The sequence below is a fragment of the Odontomachus brunneus genome, unplaced genomic scaffold (assembly GCF_010583005.1).
Source record: "Odontomachus brunneus isolate Ranch 3 - 2012 unplaced genomic scaffold, Obru_v1 Obru_scaffold_077, whole genome shotgun sequence".
Lineage (NCBI taxonomy): Eukaryota > Metazoa > Arthropoda > Insecta > Hymenoptera > Formicidae > Odontomachus > Odontomachus brunneus.
Genome location: NW_022639527.1, coordinates 753,607 through 774,239, shown reverse-complemented (window position 1 = coordinate 774,239; position 20,633 = coordinate 753,607). Strand labels below are relative to the sequence as shown.

The following is a 20,633-nucleotide window of genomic DNA, read 5'->3' as shown; positions in this document are numbered from 1 at the left end:
GGCGGCGGCGGCGATGGTGGTGGTGGTGGTAGTAACGGCGATGGGGTGCTGCTGCGCAAGCAACGGTGGTGGCAGCGGCGGCGGTGGCGGCGGTGGCGGCAGTAAAGGCGGCAGAGGGTGAACGAGAAAGCGAGCCGGCTGGCGTGGCGGCTGCCTGGCAGAAGCGAGCGAGAGTGAGCGAGCGCGAGACCACCGGGCTTGGCGAACCACCCCCCCATTTGCCATCGCTACCCCCGTCGCTCCCATCCCCAGTCGCCCGCGTTGCTCTCACCGCCGCGCCGACCCCTCGCTCGTCGCTACCACCCTCTCCGCCTGGTTTCCTCCTTCCTCCTGCGCCGCATCCGACTTCTCTACCGCCTGCTCCTACTCCTTCCCCGACGCGTTTTGGCCGCCCCGTTTGGTACGCTACTACTGCGTTCGTTCGTTCGTTCGTTCGTTCGTACCGTTCGTGTGTCCCCGGCCGAGAGAGCTCGTGCAGAGTGCTCGCTAACGTCTGTGAGGAGGCCCGTGTCGCTGGTCGCGCACGACGGCTCCGACGGCGACGAGTAGATACACACACACATATATACACATACATACATACATACATACAGCTCGCACGTCGCTCGCCCGCGACACGAGCGAGCACCCCCGGGGGTCGAGATCGCGAGCGGAGGTGTCGCGAGAGAGAGAGAGAGAGAGAAAGAAAAAGAGAGAGAGAGAGAGCACGGCCAACAGCAGGCCTACCGCGAGCCTCCACCTGCCCTCGCCCTTCCTTACCCTTTGCCCTTTTCCGGCTCGGTGACCAAGCGGCCGGCCGAGAAAAAAGGGGATTGTCCGGGTGACAGCGGTGAGAAGAAAGGGCTCGTTCGCGCCGTGGAGGAACCCGGGATATCGCTCTCCCTTTCGCCGATCGGTCCGCCAATCGCGCGACGTGCGAGCCTCGGACGAGGAGAGGACCACATTTCGCGCGTTGCCGGGCGCGCTGAGCAGCCGGCTTCAACGAGGCCTGTGTTGTGACGGACTAGCCCCCCCCCGAGTGAGCTCTGAGCAGCCGACGTTGACGATGTCCACGCTGCCGATAACGCCGCTGCTGGCGACGACGACGACGACGATGACGACGACGATCACGGTGCTCGTTGACGGCGCGAGAAGCGTCGATCGCGAAATCGACGAATTGTGTGCGCAGTGACTCGCGAGATACTGCGAAACTGCAAGTGGATGCGTGCGTGCGTGCGTGCGTGCGACGTTGAGCGGCGTCGTCGGAACGTCAGCCGCGTTCCCGCATCACGTCGCGCCGGACGGCCGGCTGACCGCCGTCGTCGGCCGCGCGATCAGCCTTCTCGGTACCTAAGCCAGGCGTTCAACGTGGCCGATCCTTGGACATGTAAGTAGCGCGCGCATTGAACACCCTGCACCTCCGGAGGCGCAGCACAGCGCAGCGCAGCGCAGTGCAACGCGACCAACCCCCTTTTCATCCCCCGAGCGCGCAGCTGGCCGCGCGCCCGAGAGAACGTGTCCGCCTTTGTTTGCCCTTGCCTTGTGCGTGCTCTCCCCTTTGGCCTCGATCCCGGGGAGGCACAGAGATCGCGGCCGTAATGCGGCTCGCTGTCGTAATGCGTGATCGAATTGCGAAGGGATTCCGCCCGGTCTTCGGATTGCCAATCCTGGAACGCGTTGCAATCGAACGGAGGCTGTGAACCCAGAATCCGATGCGTTGCTTTCGCGCAATTATCCCCGCGGAAAGCTCGGACGTCTCAATCTCGAGCTCTACTCGTATCGTTCCCGGACGTTTCCGCTCCACATCGACGTCCTGACGAACAGGGAGAGAGAGAAAGAGAGAGGGAGAGAGAGATAGATAGATAGAGAGAGACAGGGAGAGAGAGAGAGAGCGATCGTTCGATCGTTGGCCGCGTGCAGAGAGCGTCGGGGGATGGCGCGGGAATGCGTGCCGTTCGAAAGCAGGGAAATAAATCTTCCCGCGGGGCGACCGTGTCGTTCGTTAACTACACGGATAACGGCACGAAGGTCGATTCTTCAAAGCCCCGTGTATATCGGAAACGAGCCTACCCCTACGTGTGCGTGGGCTCCGTGCCTACAATCGGGGTTACAATCGTGTCGGTGACGGGCGCGAGGCACTCCGGATCTCCGTGTTCGTTCACGCGCCGCGACTTGCGACCGCGATCGCGTCATCGTGCGTTTCCCTTCCGGACTTCGCGGGCCACACGACGAAGACGATGGAATCGGTCGAGCGACGCGTCGCGTCGCGCTGTGCCGTGCACATACGCTCCGAAAGTCCCGTGCGAACACGCGAACTGGGTGAAGGGGATCGATTTGTTTGGCGGACAGCGTGTGATACTGACAGAACTCGAGCACGCGAGTAAACACTCCAACGCGGGGCTGCGTGTGGCGAGGGGTTAGGCGCAGGAGGACGAGAGGAGAGGACGCGGTGGACGACGACAGAGGGAAGGGTGCGACGAGATAGGGTGGCCGATAGGGTGAGCGGGCGGTCTGCTCCGGGGAAAGAATTCGATGTAATCGCCCTGAGCTTTCCTCGAGGAGCTCGGCCCAAGACGGGGTGGCTCCGACTCGGGTTACGAGAGGGTTTCTCTCTGTCTCCCTTTCTCTCTCCCCCTTCTCTGCTCCGCGAAACCTCTCGCCACGGGCAGAAGCATGCTCCCCGTCGAGAAAGATTGAAGGAATCCGAGGAGATTTGTCACGTATCGTCCACGCGAGAAAGAAGGAGAGAAAGAGAGAGGGAGAGAGTAGGAGAGAGATAGAGAAGGTGAGAAGGAGAGAAGGAGAGAGGGAGAGAAGGAGAGAATCCGTTTCGGTGGCGAGGTGTGACAAGTTTCTTGCCCGAGAGCGATTCTCCGCTTGCAAATTTTCTGCGAGGATCGCGATACCCGTGGCCGGGAAATTTTCGACTCGCTCGATGGTTCTCGGTGATCATATGTGTACGCCGCAGGTTGTGAAACATAAGTTGTTTCCGAAGTGAATTTGTCTCATGTCGATTACTTTTAACACACTCGCCGCGTCATAAAAAGATCACCGGTGATTGTTATATATAAGATGAATCTGTTAATATGAAATAATCTTTGATATATGGACTTCTACGATTACCACGACGCACAATGTTGCGAAGAGCATGTTTTCATGGCAAAAAGTCATTTTATCAAACAAAGTAACATACAAAATTTTTCTTCTTGCAAACTAAAAATATATAGTATTTGAAATATAATAAAACGCATAAATAACACAAATTTTTTATCAAATTTTTTACTCAATAGTTCTAGAAATTGAAGAAATCAAAACTGTCATGTGAGCAAAATCTTACCTATATTAAAGGTTCATATTATTCACAGTATCAGACAGTTGAATTCATAGTTTAAAAATACCTATACAGTTTTCTAATAAGCTACCATCAGTTCTCATATGTCTTGATACTTTTCATGTACGCTCCATAATTTAAATTACTGATAAATTCTATAAAAAGAATAAAAATGTCACGCGCATTGTGCATTGTACACTGAGTTACGCTGTGTTAATGTTGGTGTTATGAGTTTAAAGCACTATTTACATGAAAAAAATATACTTTTTGCACAAGTATGTGCCTAAGCGACTTAGGATCATTTTCAGGATTTAAGGACTTAGGATTTATGGTTAGCTTTAACTATTGGTTAAACGTCAACAGTGATTGGTCTGATCAACGTCAAATACGATTAGTCAATGCCTAGTGGGATAACCGTAGTTGAAGTTAACTGAAGATTATGAAAATGGCCCTTAGAAGTGAAAAACTACAACCAGAAAGCGCTAGGGAGTCCGGTTGAAACCACCAGAAATTGGTGAAAAAACATTTTTTAGACAGAAATATAATTATTATTAAAATTATTTTATTAATTGTTTCTTATTAATAATTTTCTTGTTTAACCTATTTGTATAGTTGTCATTATAATATATTATAAATTAATTTAAGTATAGTTTTATTTATTTTATTTATTTATTTTATTTATTTTAGTTTAGTATTTATTTTAGTATAGTTTTCGTCTTAAGTGATCTAAAATATCAATCATATATAATAATATTATATATTATTGGTATTAATAATAAAAGTAAATAGTATTTCACTTTTTCCACAATTGATATATCCCCTTCCTCCCTCACTGTCTTGATTATTCCAAATTTGGTCAGTGATTATAAGGAAAACATTATTTTTCGTACATAATTCACGTATATAAAATTTTAGATTAATATCTTGAACAGATTTTAAATACCGATTTTTGTCCATAAGAACGAGAATAACGCAACTTTGTGCGACGTGAGACAATTGATGATGAAAATAAAAATAATTTTTACTACGCTTATGTGAGGCAGGTATACTGCAATAAAATAATCATTAAATTTACATTGTACAGTAATGTTAATATTTTGTTATATTACTGCAGTAATAAATTTATTAAAAGCCACACTCTCCGATTTTTATATTATATTTCACGTGACGTACGTTCCGAGCAAATTTGGGTACTTTTCTCGCATTTCTTTTATATATCATTTCGTCATTCTTTATGCGGTGAATATGTATGCCATCTGAACCACTCATAAGGGACGTAACTTTTAAAAATTGACTAGTAAAGTCGCTACGATGTTTAAGTACACTTACTTATTTAGATATATTCTGTGTATCAAATAGGCTTTGATGGTTACCACAACGTTAAACAATCGATAGAAACTATAATTTTTTAATTATATTTATGAGATAAATATACTATGTATTGAAAGAATTAATCATTAAATTTATATCATAAAATGTTAATCTTTTGTATATATTAATACACCAACAAATTCACTAAAAGTTACATTTTCGTATTACATTTTAATACATATATCGTGTGTTTTGAGAAATTTTCATTATTCTTTTCATACTTCTACGTGGAGGAAATATATTATAACTTTTTTTTATATAAATTTATTTCAATTTTAGTATATTTTTAGTAGTATAAAAATAGGCTGTGTTACTAAGATTTATTTTAAGGATTTTAAGAAACATATTGAACTTTTTTAATAACATATAATTTCTAAAATATAAATGGCATATATATATATGGAATGGGAGGATAATAAATAATTGCACTGAAGGAAAATATATTGAGAAAGCAAAATGTTTTATATTATGTGATATAAATGAGTAATAATAACATAAATCTGAATTCTTTTATTTAAGTAGGATAAATAATTGTTTCCACAAAAAGTTAAAGTTTGAACAAAATGTCATGTATAAGATGTATATATGTATATACATCTATGTATATATGTAAAATGTATATATTCTTATTTGAAAAATATTTTAGTATAAACATGTTATAGTGCCCATACTGTGAATAAATAAATAAATAAATAAATAAGTAAATAAAAGAAAATATATTTTTTTTATTACTTATATAGATTTATATTTTCCCTCTCAGTGTGCAGAAAATCGATCTGTTCCTCGGTTAAACAATTCTATATATAGTAATATTTACTACAAGACTCTCCGTGTATTTTTTCATTTTTTGTAAAAAGTATGAGTGTTATATGAACTACTCATAAAGGATGCAGTCTTTATCATTTAACTGATAAATTTTCTGTCAAATTTACGTACACTTGTCTATCTAGGATGTATTTTCTTTCTTTTTCGATATATTCCATTCTTTCTTTTTCTAAAAAGAGATTCCTTCGCGTTAATAAATAAATTAATAATCCAATAGACGTAAACGTAATGTCAGCTAAAATTTAATGGTGAGTAAGTGTTGACAATTGAATACATTTGGAAAGCTTAAGTAGATCGCGAGGATCAAATTGAAAGTAGGACGCAATGATCGCGCCGTTTAATGCGCTATCTCTGCTAAACAAGAGAAAATCTGGGGTGATACGATGACGAAGTAATTTATCTTTATCGCTTTGTATCATTTCTAGTACTTATGATCAACTCGATGGCGTTGGCAGGAAACCAACATTGATCGCTGTAAATTCGTGTAGAATTTCTTCCTGGATGTATCTCCTTGAACGTGGCCTGTCAATTCTGTCTGTTTCCGCCAAGCCCGTGGCCGAGGCCTGCGAATTTACTAGAATCACGCGGGGACGCACGTTTCTCTTCCCTGAATTTATGTGCATTTTTTGTTGTTTCTAATTTTACGGGGAAAAAATCAGATGGACAATTCGATTTTCCAACTGTTTCGTGCTTTTTGTATCGCGAAATTTTTGTTGATTGGTTTGCAGGAACAATACTTTTGTCACATTGTGATTGTGTATCGAATGATTCTAAATATTGAAGGGTACTGTTCATTGACCAGAGAGAGAGAGAGAGAGAGAGAGAGAGAGAGAGAGAGAGAGAGAAAGAAGGAAGATACCTATTCAGCGAACAGAGCGAGAGAGGCGATTATATTCGGCGTTATCGGCGAATAGCGCTCACTGGGATTACTTCTTCCGGGATAAGCCTGCCACGGAAAAGACTAATGCTGTTCATTCTGCACGCCGCATACGGGGGAATGGCGGGAGGGGGAGAGGAAGGGGAGAGAAAGAGAGGAGTTACTTAAAGTTACGTGCTCATAATAGTCCGTTTTCGCCGCAGGCGAAACGCGGTGCTTAACTTCCATTACGCATGCTTACTTTTACTAAATGCATAATCCAATTAAACTTGCCCGTGCGTGATATTGCATTCGCAATTCATTATACGGAATTAATATTGCATTGTATTCTATTATTGGCTTCGTCTATTACACGTATTTATTCGTATCCGTTGTCGTAAACGCGCCGACACACAGACAAGGGGCATCAAATTACACGATTAATTGTTAATACAGCAATCATCTCTGTGGCTTCGTCGGCACGTCCCGCAGCTCTTCGTCGCCGTTGTCGTTGCTCGTATCAGGAAGAAACACGAAATAAAAACGGAAGAAAAACAAAAAGATAAATAACGTTATCTCGAGTTATCTCTCTTCGCGCGTGCACGCACACACACACACACATCCATACACATACGATTAGTTCGAAACGTAATTCACTCGGGACCGTCTTCGAGGCGAACTTTACTCTCAATCGCGATAATAAACGCAACGTGCGGCTCGGTTGCTCCGGGAGAGAGCGTTCAACGTGCGCGTTTAACTCCGCTTAGATAGAGCGCAGTTTCCATTCATCAAACTGCGAATCCGACAAATATGTGCGGTCGTTAGTAAGCACTCCCGGAAAGTGCCGTCTAATACGCTGCTCTCTCTCTCTCTCTCCCTCTCTCTCTCTCTCTCTCTCTCTCTCTCTCTCTCTCTCTCTGTGCTACCCTTTCAGGTGTACGTCCGGCAAACGAGATCGGCGCACGTTCGCCGCGATCGATTGATCGGCATCCACCTGGCCCGCGCGATCACGCGCAATCGTCGATCACCGCCACCAGCCGCCGTTAAAAAGCAACTCGCGGCGATCCTGCTAAGCGACTTTAAATTTATCCCCGTGGAAACTTCGCTCACGTCTAATACGCCGGTCTCTCTTTCTCTCTCTCTCTCTCTCCTTCTCTCTCGCTCGCTTGCTCTCACTCTCGTTCTCGCTCTCTCTGGAACTTCTAATTTTGGAAGTCGCCGTCCGTAGGCAAGAATTTTTCGAAATACCGTGGGAAATACCGGAGGACGAAGAAATGGGCAGAAAAAAAATGTTCCGCGATGAGTCTCATCCGCGATAACGCCACAGTATCGACGCGCACGCCGATCTCCTTTGGAAATTTTTATAAATCATCTTCCGGTTGACTCATTACTGCCTTTTGCGTACGCTGGGGGAAGAAAATGATTAATTTTACTATTATCGTCATTTTCAACGACAGCTGTATCTTACATCGTTGACTTAACAAAAAATGTAACAGCAGCATTGTGCGTATAATATCATTATCATTATAATTAACATTATATAGAGTGTTTCTTAAGTACTGTCCGATATTTCAGGAGTTAATTTTTCAAGTCATTTTATGAAGAAAAGTTCATAGAAACAAACCGCCTCAAGGGTCTTGTTTCAGGGATGCAGGGTGTTAAAAATTTTATAAAATTACCTTTTTTCTTAATAGCTCCTAAACGAGAAAAGAGGTTTCTGTTTAATCGACTTCAAAAAAAGAAGGTTCTCAGTTTGTCTTGTGTGCATGTTTGTTTGTTTGTACGTTCTCTCATAACTCGAGAACCATTAGAGATATCAAGATGAAGGTTTTTGTAACATGTCCAATATGCTATCTATATGGTTCTTAGATTAATATCATCACACACACACACATACACATAAGAACTCTAAAATATTTATTACTCTTTGTCCAAGTGATCTGGGAATTGCATAATTGCATTGTTTTCTTGAAAATCCGAAATAACTTATTTAAAAAGAACACTATTTTTAACCGATTTCAAAAACAAAGTTTTAGTACTTGGTAATTATATAATTATTTAATATTTTTAGCTTTATAGTATTATTTAATAGTATATAGTTATATTTAATTATTTGTAATATGATAATTGAAAAGTACGAAATAAAAGCTTTTATTAAAATAAATCTTAAACTAAATCTTAAACTAAATCTTAAACTTAAAATAAATCTTAAACAAAGTTTAAAAACTCTACAAGGTATGAAATATAATTTTGAATCCATGTTCTTGTATTCCATTTTATTCTAATATTCTAACTATATCAGAAACCGGCGCGAGAAAAAAATTAGATAGATAACTAACTATATAATTATTGGGAGATAAATAGTAAAAAAAGTGATTTGTTGACATAATTGGTCAGGATTTTGCGCCAATTTTTAATATTGTTGGAATATTAGAATAGGATTGTAGGTACATAGGAATATCGATTTAAAATTGTTTTATGTTTTTTGAGGCCTTTGAGGTTTTTATAGACGATTTATTTATTTTTCGAACTCAAGCTAATAAAGAAACATGATATTGTTTTGATTTTTAACTTCCATTTTATAAGAAGTTCATGCACAAGGAAGATATTGAGATAATAAAAATTACAAAGAAATTATATAATCCTAAACCATATAGAAATTATGATGAGAATTACTATATATTTATTTAAAAATGTTATATACAATTGACTTTTTACTACAATATTATTGTAATTACTTGAATGTGTTTTATATCATATATTCAGTAAATAGTCAAATTTACTATTTCTACAGTCATTTACCATGTTAGTATAGTTCATCTTTACAAAAATTATTGTAAAATAAAATATATAATCTTAACATAATTTCTCTACTGCAATATTTTCTCCCCGTGGCGTAAAAACGAAATTTAAGTAGTATATTTATATGCTGCCCCGAACTGTGCGTCAGTAGATAAAGTCAAATTTGCTTTGTAGATTTTCATTATTTTTTTAATTATCTACAATAAAATACTCTTGGCAAATTCCGAAAAAGTGATTAGTTTAGAAAATATTTATGTTTCTCTAGAATTTATCTACATTGGGAAAAAATATCTAAAAGTTAATAAACATTTATATTAGGTTCGTTTATAACATATTTACTTAAATTCTTTTCACTTAAACTATATATTTAAAGTATATTCTTTACTCGGTTTAAGTAAACAATACTCAGTTTAAATAAAAAGAATTTTGATTTAAATAAATGTTTTAATAATACTCACTTAATAAATATTTTTTGATTTTTAAATATTTTTTTCTCTCTGAATATAGAATTCTTATTTAAAATTTTTTAATTTCTTCAGAATTATATATGAAATTTTTAACGCTCTATATTTCTGAAACAAGGTCCGTGAAACCCACATATCCATATGAAATTTTTTTCATATAAAAATGTGACTTCAAGAGAAATTAACTTCTAAAATATTAAGTGATACTTTAGAAACACCATGTACATATATTTATTCCAGAAATGATTATTCTGACAATTCCTTTACCATATGACTAGTGAAAAATACCAAACATATTTAGCTCAGTGTGGGTGTGTGTGTGTGTGTGTGTGTGCTGACGCGCGTGTGCGTGCGTGCGTGTGTATTTATGTGTGTGTGTGTACACGCTATCACGTCAACGCGATCAAGCGAATTTGTTCCGACTGTCTGCGATTTCCTCTGCACCGACCTGCCGGATCAGAAAGAATGTATCTCGTATCGTATCGCGCGCATAAGAACGAGGTATTCACGAGATGTGTCTTTCGGGAGCAGGATGTACAAGGAAACGAGCGATTCTGGTAACACTGACACGAGATCGATCGCTCGCTTCCGAGATGCTTCGGGCTGCTGTCTGTCAGATCTAACGCGTGCGTCCGACTTTCCGCGTTGCGCGCGATTGCAATATTCCCGACGCATCTCATCGAGCTAGAATGCTAAATAAGGGAATTAATGTTTTGTGTGTGTGTACGCGAGATGTTTTCACAGACCGAGAAGCTAATAAAAAAACCGCTCGATATTATAAAAAAAGCATTTATAAGCGCGATAAGTAAACCGTTCTTTTCTCCTTCCTATTCGCAGGCTCGTTGCGTTAAAAAACCTACCTCCCAGCGAATTGTTACCTCACGATAACGTGTAAAACTTTCATGCACGTGTAGGTTAAATCAAACTGAACAAAAAATTCCGCTACCACTTTGCGAACAATTGTGTGAAAGCTTGAGCTATTAATTAAAGAAGATTGGCGAATGATCGCGCAGGGTGCGGTGCAGGGTGTGACTGTAAATACGATTTGCGTTGTACATTAGGTCAAACTGAACAAAAAAATCCTCTACCATTTTGCAAACAATCACGTAGAGTTTTTAGAGTTACTAAGGGGATGCTGAATGACGAGCTCTCTCTCGAGAAATGTCGATAACGTAGAAACGATTGTCACTGATACAATCACGCTATCCTTTTTGTATTTTTTATACATATAGATTTTACGTAAGGTAAAAGAGTACAAATGCCCATACACGTACTTAATCTTAGATATTCTTTTTATTCTAATTTTTAGATATAAATATTTTTTTAAACTTTTAACATAAAATATACAAATATTGAGTATATAAATATATTCTATGTTAAAAATTTAAATATTCGTATTTAAAGACCAAAACAATAAGAATGTCCAGAATTGGATACATGTCTGGGAATTGATACTTTCGCCTTAAATATATTGCTTTGTTTATTTTTCTTATCTTTTTACCGGCAAACCTAACCAAGCATATATAGAAACTTTCTTTCTCTGCAAATATTCCCGACATTTTTAAATTTCTAAATTCAGATATAAAGGTACAGCAATGTTTTTTTTTATTTTTTTGCGGAGTAAAATCGCTTTAGTATATACAAGCTACAGATATTTAGTATCAGAATATTTACTTTAACTGACAGCATCTGCCATGCTAATTTACGCTCGAAATGTCAACGTTGAAAGTTTTTATTGTTTTTATCATATATTAAACAATGTTCCAATTAATTCTCGCACGTATTTTTACTGTATAAGAGCATTTGTAATTCTGGGTAGCGTACAACGTAAACTCTAGAAAAATATCAATATTCTGTCGGTAGAGATTTCGACTCCAACATCTCCTTAATCAAAGAAGATTGACGAACGATCGTGCGTGATTATTCATCAATGCTTCACCAATTCGTTAATTTATAACTCAAAAATCTACGTGGTTATTTGCAAAATGGTAAAGAAGTTTGTTGTTCAATTTGACCTCATATACACGTATTTATCGTGAATCGTAGTTAGCATCACACTCTGCGCTGTATCTCGCGTGATCATTGGTCTTCTTTAATTAACTCTCTATTGCCCATTGTGATTCTGAAATCACAACCCAGTTGCATTATTGTTTATCTCCAATACAGATGTTGTTCCTGCCTTGACCAATACGTGAAAGTCACAATATGGCTGCCGTTTTTTAGTATGTTGGCTGCAATAGTAACTGTCCAATGTGACTTCAAAGTTACAAACTTATTTTGGAAAACTAAAAAAATTAAAAAAGTAAAATTTCTCCTTATATGTGTCGAGTACTTTAGTTTTAAACATCCTATGTACATTAACATGTACATTAAAAATTGTTTAAACATGAGGAATTAATTTGGGTGATAGAGGATTAATAACTCAAAATTTTACATGGTTTGCAAAATGATAAAGGAATTTTTTGATCAATTTTATGTAACCTATGTGTGCAACACGAAAGTTTTGTATGTGTCGACACATATATGTACATACATACACACACATGGTGCTTAAAGAAATGTTAACCCTTGCATGGAGAATTTACTTAAAAACAGATGTTAATATTTATATGGAGAAAAGTTACTCCCATACAAGTGTTAAGGTCTTTTTGAAGCATCCTGTAGATGTATCGCGAAACTTGGGGAAACTAGCGGTGGGTCTCGCTTGTAAAGTGCAGTTGGCGCGCACAACAATTCGGAAGTGCGGATTCGCGTGCACTCGAAGTGTGCGCTCGAGGAGAGAGAATAAATTCGGCGGGGATCCGAATTTGCGACTTAATTTGACGTAGTACGGACATCGTGTCGCCAGTTATATTACATTATAACTTATGACAAATCCGGGGCTGTGCTAAAACGACAGACGCTCGCGCGCGTGAATTCACTCTAATGGGGAACGGCTCGTCGCTCTCGATATGCACACAATCGAATAATCTGACGAGCGGAAGCCGGCGTTACTGGCGTTGCCGCTACCTCGCAAGTTCCTGATCTTATGCCAGTCTGATAGTTAACTTCGACCTGGAAGTAACTAGTTAGTGTACTACGTAACACGGAGAAGGGGCAGGGGTAGTTTAACGTTCGTCGATCTTACGCGTAACGCCATCAGGCGCTAGTTAGCCTACGTCGACTGTGTAACACAATGCATTAATGAAGTTGCGCCGACGTGTTTGTAGCGGGCCCCCTGATGAAAAAGCCGAGCTCTCGCTCGTCGATTTATACGCGATCGAATTACTCCGGATGGGAAATCCTCCGCGTATTTATTCGCCATCCGCGCTTCATTCGGTTAGTCGATGCTGCGAGCAATTAATGCGCGTGGCTGGGAAGTTTCGCGAAATAAATACGAAGAAAATAAACATAAAAATGTTCAGAGGTGAAGTTAAACCCTGAAGGAGGCGGTTATGTTATATTATCAATATTATAACATTATAACTGAAAGAGCCCAAAATATTGATACCGTTAACGTTTGATTTGTTAAGAAGGTGAAACAGCCTTTTTAGAAAACTTAAATTCGAATCTCTGTAATATTTTCTTAATATTATGAAAAACTTGACAAGAGTTTACATTATACATTAATAAAAATGTTGTGTGAATCAGAAAGCGGAGAACAAAATAATAATGGAACAGCAGCTGTTTCTATAAAACTCTTTTCTCATGATGTGCTTGATAACCTATTGTCTAAGAATTTCTGAAAGAAAAGGAGAAAATATATATTTAATTTGCAATAAATTCTTTAAATGTTACTATAGATTTTACTATAGATTTTTTAAATAATTTCTCAAACCAAAGTTATATTAAAAATGTCTTTAAAACAAGCGTTTTTCTATAAAATAAACTTTGACAGATTAGTATAATTTTTGGGAAAAAATCGGTTTTGGGAACAAATCGACTATGATAATACCTAAAGAATTTATTGCAAATTAAGGATATTTTCTTCTTCTCGTTTAGAAATTTTCACAAAAAGTTATTGAACCTATTATAAAAAAAAAAAAAAAGATTTCACGGGAACGACTGTTTCGCCATTATTATGTTTTTCGTTTCCTAATTTACACAACACATTTTTATTAACATACTAGAACATTACAGGCGCGCTATTTAGCATCTTTATCATTACAATGACCTTTTAAATTACCTTATAAAATTACCTTATTCTTACTTTTATTTTTGCCTAAATAATATGCTTCTCTCTTTGTCTGCCCTTTCTTTTTCCTCTTTCTTCTCTACTCTTCTATTCTCTATTCTTCTATTCTTATAATTTATATCTCTTCTGTATTCTTTTCTTCATGAGCTAACTAACGATGATAGTTATTTGCCTGATAATTTGACAGGCGCAAACGACACGAAGCAAGCTCACATGAAGTGAGCTGAGCGAGACAGCCAATCAGCATCGCGGAAAAGAGGCTTCAACGCTTTGATACAAATGGTCTGTTCTTTTCAGCTATACTACTGAACTGGTGCAATAAGTTAAAGTGAGACAAGTATATTTTTTCTCACTCTAACTTATTGCACCAGTTCAGCAGTGCAGCTGAAAAGAACAGACCAAAAATAAATTCACGATAACACGCACTTTTTATTAAAGGGATAATATAAATTTCTACCAAATTTCATAAATACGACCATGAGATCGATAATGAACAAGTACTATGAGAGAAAGTTAAAAAGAACTTTGAAGAGAGAGTTCAAAAATACGTGAAACCTCTTTTCAGGAATAAACTTAAGAAACCCAAAAGATTGAACGGGGAAATTCATCGTCAGCACAAATTTACCAAATATCATAATAAAATTAATTAAAAACCAGAAAAGTTACAGGATTTTGAATTCAAACTGTCCATGCGCGGGCGTGAAAAAAAATGTTTTACCTCCTTTAATAAAATAATATTAAAACTCTTCTTCTTTTTCTTGATGAAAAAATAAATAATTATATTTGCAACAATTATCCTGTATTAGCTTTCATAGGCTTGTTAAGGGGATACTGAAACTGAAAACTTTACCACTAGAGTACTAACATTTTTTTGCAAAGTTTACGTCATATTTGTTGTACAGAATTACAAATGCTTTTACGCAGCGAAAATGTGTGCAAAAAATTGAAGCATTGCTCAATATGTGGCAAAAACGAAAAAAAAATTTAAATGTAAAATTTCAAGCTGTCAATTTACGTAATATTTACCTAATCCGAAAAGTTCCGCAGCTTGTACGTATCGAAAGCGTGGATGCTCCAAACAGAAAAATTTTGAAGAACATTGCTGTATCTTAATCTGAATTCAGAGGCTTAAGAATATCGAAAAAGTTTGTAGAAAGATTTCTACACATGTGTGTGGTTAGGTTTTCTGCTGAATATGGCAAAACAAAGCAACACACATTTACATAAATTCTGTATGTACAAGAAATGCGAAAAAGATAGCGAGATTGTGTTAGTAACAATTGTCTCTGCGTTATCAACGTTATTTTTCGAGTTCAGCATCCCTTTAATGTTGTAATTGGAAATTTCAGAACGATATTCATAATCAGATATTATATTTAAAATTGTCTTAAGTACATCTTCAGATATTGCCCAATATTTTAGGAGTTGATTTTTGAGGTCATTTTATGAAGAAAAATTTATAGAATATGTGGTCTTAAAAACCTCGTGTCAGAAATACAGAGTATTAAAAATATTATATTGAAACGCAGATATCTATTAATAGCTTTATCAAAATCTACCAAAAATACTTTTCTGTAAATAATTTATAAAATAACAAAAATCTGCAAAACAAATGTAATTATTTCATTGACTACATTTGAAGATTGAACTATGAACCGGTCTAAGAGCCTTAATCTCTTGAGTAGTAATTTAAAATGACTACGTGATTCCTTTCAGAACGATTTTTTTAAATAAGCATATCTAGATTTCTTTTTTCTTTATTGTTATTTTCTTTGAAGAATTTTGGAAAAGTAAAATACAAAATATATATCTCATTTGTATTTGCTAAATTAAAAAACTACGATAGTTTAAATAAAAAAAGAATTTAATATTTCATTACAAAACTTTTCCGGGCATATCATTTAAGGGATTAAAATAATCATTGATTTTGTAAAAGTTTCAAAAATACACAGTTTCTGTACGGTAAATTACATTTTGTATTTGCATTGAAATCGATAGAAACTTTTGTTAAATTTTTAACAATTTTAACTCGTGAATTAATTTAACATATTAACGTTGTGTTATTTTGATTCTTTTGCGTTGAATTTATATTTACCACTTCTCAGAATTGCAATAAAATTAGTGTTTCAAATCAGTATTAAAATATAACGTAACTTATATGTAACATTTTTGGTATATTTTTATATTTTACATGTAAAGTACATATTTTACAGATAAATTGTGTTATTTGTCAACATATTTGCCTTATGTTAAACTAACGCAAAAATTAGAGTGGATTGAGACATGGGAAATGTACTAAATTTAACACAAATTTTGTTGCAGTGTGTTAATTATGACTAAACTCTACAAATATGCGCTAACCTGCACCATCAATTCCTAATTTTTCTTCAAATTATCTCGCACTGTCATAAATACTCAATCTTCGCGCTCACTATTGCATATCGATATCCTGCGATGACCAGGCCCAGATTCAGATCGCATTGTCGTTCCATGTAGGTCGTGCTTCACTCTTTTCACTTCACTACACTGCATTCGCGATCAGTTCAATGGCATTTTATGATTTAATGACAAGTACGATAAATTACGACGTTTCGGAAAAACATCAATAGAAAAGATTAGAATAATTACGCATAAGCGTTCACCAATTTTCTTTAATTAATAATTAAAAAATTTACGTAGTTATTTACAAAATGGTCGAGAACTTTCTTCATTCCATTTTACCCAATGTACAAGCACACAACGCAAATCACATTTACCGTCATATCCTGCATCGTATTCAGCGCGCTCATTAGCCAATTTTCATTAATCAATAATTCAAAATTTTACGTGCTTGTTTGCAAAATTTAGAGGAATTTTTAGAGAAAAATTCACTTTAATCTTTGCGTTAATTTAACTCAAGGCAAATATGTTGACATATAACACAACTTATCTGTACACTTTACACGTAAAATATTTCACAAAGAATATATGTTACATATAAATTGCGTTATTTTAACACTGATTTTAAATACTAATTTTATTGTAATATTGAGAAATGAATATAAATTCAACGCCGAAAAAAGAGGAAAATTTGTAGAGGAATTTTTTATTCAGTTTGATTTACTCTACACGTACACGTACACGTTTTATCGTCACAGACACCCTGTATATATTTCGTTCTTTGTGCTTGACTCATCGATTACTAGGACCTCAGGGTCGGCCACATTTTGCTGCAGTTCTAGAACGAAAAATATCACGTTGCCGGTTAGATCAAATTAATGACTTAGCGAGAACAATACGCTCAGATAAAAGTATATTAACCTTTTGCTATTTGTAACTCAACGAATTTTACTTGGACAACTACGTTCCAATTTTCGATCGTAAGTGGTTAAGTGCGAGAATACGAAAAGTTTTTGAACGATATCTTCGAGCCGACCCTGCTCAGCCCGAACTGGATTCTCCGGCATTCACCGAAACTACACTTCCCGGGAACCGCACCCTTCATCTGACCACAAGCTCCGTAAGACCTGGAACCAAAAGCAAGTTTTCTGATTAGAACGTCTTTTTACTAAGAGAAAAGATATCTGAAAAATAAGAAAAGAGTATTTATTCAGCAGACACTAATAACATGTTTATTTAAATCCTTGTGTTTAAATAAAATAAAAAGTTACTTTTTTGAAAAGCAATGGTTAAAGGAAATATACATATTTTTTCATTTGTGTGTGTAAAGAAAAATATATACTTTTTTATCTAGAAGAAATTTGTTCTCAATGTAAAAACATACATATTATACATACATATATGTATATTATAACATACATATTAAACATACATATATTGTTCTCAATGTAAAAATATACATATTAATTTAAGTAAATATGTTTTATTATAATACCCATCGAATAAATATTCATCTTTTAGATATTTTTGCTCTCAGTGTAAGGTTTTAGTTTTCTCGTCACGTTTATGATGTCAAAAACAAGAAAATGTGAAAAGCTAAAAATTCTTGTAAAATATGTTGAAATAAAATAATATGTTTATAAAATGACACTTGCAATCGAGCAAACAAATCTGTAAAACAGATTACCTCTTCTAAGCGAACATTTTCCTTTTGCTCTAACAATCAATAAATAATCATAAGATTAGCGTAATGGAATTATGGTGAATATATCGATAGAATATAAATGTAGAAGTGTGTATATATTACGTTAATTTTATAATAATTTATTTGTTGTTAGAGCAAAAGTAAGCTGTTCGGATAATTTTAAAAATGTATCCGATCGATTGTAAAAGTGTCATTTTATGAGCATATCATATTTATTATATTATTATATAATATTTATTCTAACATATTTTACAAACACTTTGGACATGCATTTTTTCCACTTCTAACGTCATTAATCAAGAGTTCCCTGGCGAGGAACCAGGAATCTTAAATGTCAAAGTATTGAGAATACAAAGACCTCCTGAAGTTTTTTTCAAATTAGTGAAAATGAAAAACGCCGGTTACTCTGAAGATGAGAGGATACTGTAGAAACATCCTGAGACGAGATTGCTGTCTTAGAATAGCCCTTAACTTTTCTCTAATCACGGGACTTTGTGTAATAAAAAGAAGATTTCGTTAAATATTTTATTAATAAAAAAAGAATGCACTTAAAAAAAACAGCCTTGTATCAGTTTGCACAATTTTAGATAGTTACTTTTGATAGGAAGATAGAGAAAAAATATGGCACGTATCATTCTACACGTGTAACATTCACTTTGTGTGTGTATGTCGCACCAAAGTAAAATCGCTCTCAGGTGCCCGCGAATACCGGAAGTTTAACGAAGTCATGGCAAAATAATATATCTCACACGGAGAAAACACTAAGGATATCATTTGCCTAAGTAGGGTTGCCATAACAAAGTATTAATGTTAGTTTTCGCCTATGCATACAAGATGGTTGTAATAACCATAGTACTCTGGAAGTGGTAAACTAACTTTCTTTACTGCCCATCTATTATATGTGTCTTTACTGCCCATCTATTATATCTATTATATAATATATGTGTTTAAATGATATCTTTGTGCTGTATAGTGCAATCAAATTCTACGGACCTCTCAACCATAGTATTTATTCTGCAGACTACAACAGAGAGACAGTAATATTCCTTTGGTTGAGGCAACTATATATATACGAGGATATAATAACTGAATATTATATGTAATAAGAACTATGGCTATGACAAATGTATAGTAGACATATGTATGTAATAACAGCAACTGTATATATTTTACTTGAAATGACATATTTTCTTTCTAACCGTAGAAAAAACCATAAAAATTTTCTCTCTAACCATAGAATATGTAAATATAACAACCATAATAGTTTTCTCTGTTCACAAAAAGCCGACCGGTCGACTCGGAAAAATCGGGAATGTCACGCAACGTTTTTTAATTTGTTCATTTTAGCGTCAAGGAATGTTACATTGGAAAAAATATTTGGTACTTGTAACTATAAAATCACTTAGAAAAATAATCACTATAAATTATGCACGAAGAAGGCTGCTACTCTTATAGAAATATCATACTAAGAATCATTGATAATTACTTATTTTCAGTATTAAAAATACTAGATAATAAGTAATTATCAATGATTCTTAGTATGATATTTCTATAAGGGTATAGTTTCTATACCCACGTTCTTTATGATTCGAGAGAAACTTGTGATTTGAAGTCCCATAGATGTTGCATTAGAAGTTGCAATTGTTATCTTCCCATCTATACAGGTCTCACGACCATAGTTCTTGTGATACGTAATGTTCAGTTAGTATATCCTCATATATAGTTACTTGAATCGAAGAAACATTGCAGTCTCTCTATTGTGGTCTACGGAACAAATGCCGTGGTTGAGAAATCCCTAGGGTTCAGTTACGCCATACAGCACTGAGAATATCGCTTACATTAACGAGGAACAAGAACGGCCAGTTTTACCACTTCTAGAGTACTACGATTACTACAATCATTTTGTATATATGGGCAAAAAATAACATTAATAGTTGCTCTCCTCTGTGATAAAGTAAAATGAAATATTTACAAAACGTTGGAAACAAACCTACAAAGAACGCGGCGCTACGTCGGAAACCGAAATGAGTAATAAACACTAATATTTTATCGTGGCAATCATATTTAGGAAAGTGATCCTTAGGACCATTTTCATAATTTCCGGTTAACTTTAACTAATTGACTAACTGACCAATCGTATTTGATGTTGATCAGAATTAACCAATCACGGTTGATACTTAACCGATAGTTAAAGCTAACCGTAGATTGTGAAAATGGCCTTTAATATTCTCTCCGTGTGGTCAAGAAAAAACAATTTGTTTCATTAAATTCTACTATATAATGTTATAGTGGCAATAATCTTATATATGCATGTTATTACTATAATTTTCGTATTAGAATAACCATAATATATTGTTGGGGCCAAAAATAACTATACTATACTTTCAGTTAGACGAAATATTTTTTGTCTCAGTAATTGATCACTCAGAATTTACGTGTGTTATTCTCAGACTCGTGTGATTTTTAATCGGTGAACAACGCTCGAGAATACCGTAATGTTATCTATCTATTAATTTAACATTTTTTATATCATGATATTACATATCATGATTAACATATCATCATATCATATCATATTATATTATTTTATATTTAGTATTAGTATCATATCATCATATCATTTTATACTTAGTATTAGTATTTCTACTAATATTTTAATTAGTATTTAATCCTTTCTCATTACTTAAAACCTCATACCATATAACGTCCGTGATAATTTAAAATATCAAGTAGTAGGAAAACGGACA

At 36.2% G+C, this 20,633-nt stretch overlaps 1 protein-coding gene and 1 long non-coding RNA gene across 2 annotated transcripts in view; one reads left to right on the top strand and one right to left on the bottom strand.

Annotated features, from left to right (window-relative positions):
* Positions 1-262: 262 nt before the first annotated feature.
* Positions 263-20,633, top strand: part of LOC116847430 — a 196,737-nt gene continuing 176,366 nt past the window's right edge. The window contains exon 1 of the mRNA XM_032822427.1: positions 263-1,366. The gene's annotated coding sequence lies outside the window, so the exon portion shown is untranslated. The remainder of the gene's footprint in view (positions 1,367-20,633) is intronic.
* Positions 16,864-20,633, bottom strand: part of LOC116847435 — an 88,557-nt gene continuing 84,787 nt past the window's right edge. Inside the window, exons 2-3 of the long non-coding RNA XR_004378761.1 lie at positions 17,103-17,308; positions 16,864-17,019 (exon numbers count right to left, since the gene is read on the bottom strand). This is a non-coding gene — a long non-coding RNA (uncharacterized LOC116847435). The remainder of the gene's footprint in view (positions 17,020-17,102; positions 17,309-20,633) is intronic.